This window comes from Bidens hawaiensis, unplaced genomic scaffold, assembly GCF_021521415.1.
Source record: "Bidens hawaiensis isolate Kalapana, Puna unplaced genomic scaffold, B.hawaiensis_p1.1 tig00012376_1, whole genome shotgun sequence".
In the NCBI taxonomy this organism is placed as follows: Eukaryota; Viridiplantae; Streptophyta; class Magnoliopsida; order Asterales; family Asteraceae; genus Bidens; species Bidens hawaiensis.
The window spans coordinates 358,300-359,623 of NW_027492009.1; positions in this window are offsets into that span (position 1 = coordinate 358,300).

Consider the following 1,324-nt stretch of genomic DNA (forward strand, 5'->3'; position numbering starts at 1 on the left):
AAGGGTGATATAAAGTAGGTCTTCATCTTCAGACATCATATTCGTAGTTAGCGTGTACATGCTAGTTAGAAGTTCCATATCAAGGATATCATCACTAGCATCAATATCGTCAAAACCTTGAAACTTTTTATCCAGGAACTTGTTCAGAAATACCGTAATGAAAGGAAGATAGGAGTTTTTCGCTAGGTATTTGACTAATTAAGATCCTCCAGTTCCTATAGAAGCTATCACTAATGTTATTAGTTTAGATCTAACCAATTTAACGAATTACTCCTAAAGGTTCGCATCAAACTAGTGCTAGTTGATGCGAGTTGCTTCGGAAACACATACTTCTATCTATATGAAATATGGAATGGAACCCCAAGGAAAAATGAGTCTTTATGCGAAATATTGGAGAAGCTCTGTGTTTCGATTCTGATGTAGTTGGATCCTCTGAAACCACAAGAATCCTTAGTTAGAATTAGAATGAGATTCAAACTCCGCACCTTTTGAACCTTTTAAGTGAGATTTTATACAAGAAAATGTGCAAATGTTCACGAGCCAAAAAACAATTTTTATACGAGCAACTTACTTTTGTCTCAAACTCGGCTCAGGCATTCATACAAACCAAGGAGCTCGAGCCAAATTGTCTAAAGTGTTAAAGGGACTGAGCCAGTGAGTGAGTTATGAGTGATGACCTATTTGAATAACCATAGTCTTATATAACAAGTCAATGATGTGGTAACGTAGTGATTACAATGACATAAAGTAACATAAAGGTATGTAATAAGTGGTTATTACTAGGGTGGGAGCACGATGAATCTTAATGGTGACAAAATACAATATGAGGTTTTGCTACTTGGATTGGATGGTGGCATGTGTTGACTATAGCATCTTAACTTATGCGATACATTTCGAGACTACTGGAACACGTATCAAAATATAGTATCCAGTTATACACACCACACTGACAACTGCTATCGAGTGGTCATCGACGTGTGTATACATGCCTCTCAAATCTTAATAGGGTGTCATAGAGTAATGTCTATCACAGGTGACATGAGTAGGTTTAGCAATGTCAACTTTAAGTTTGGCATATCTAAGCTCGACACTAGAAAAGTGTAAAACATATTATATGTACTGCAATTGCAAAGGTCGATAGGCTTTATTAGTTGTACATTCTGCATGTAATACTTTGTGAATGATTGGTTGTACCTCTTCTATCTTACATCATCAATTCAGCGTTTTCTGTTATGTTTCATCTTTTTTGTTGGTCTTTGTGTTTCAACAAACATTGGCGCATCGTTGTGGGTTTATCGGTAATTGCGTTTTGTCAGCAACACGG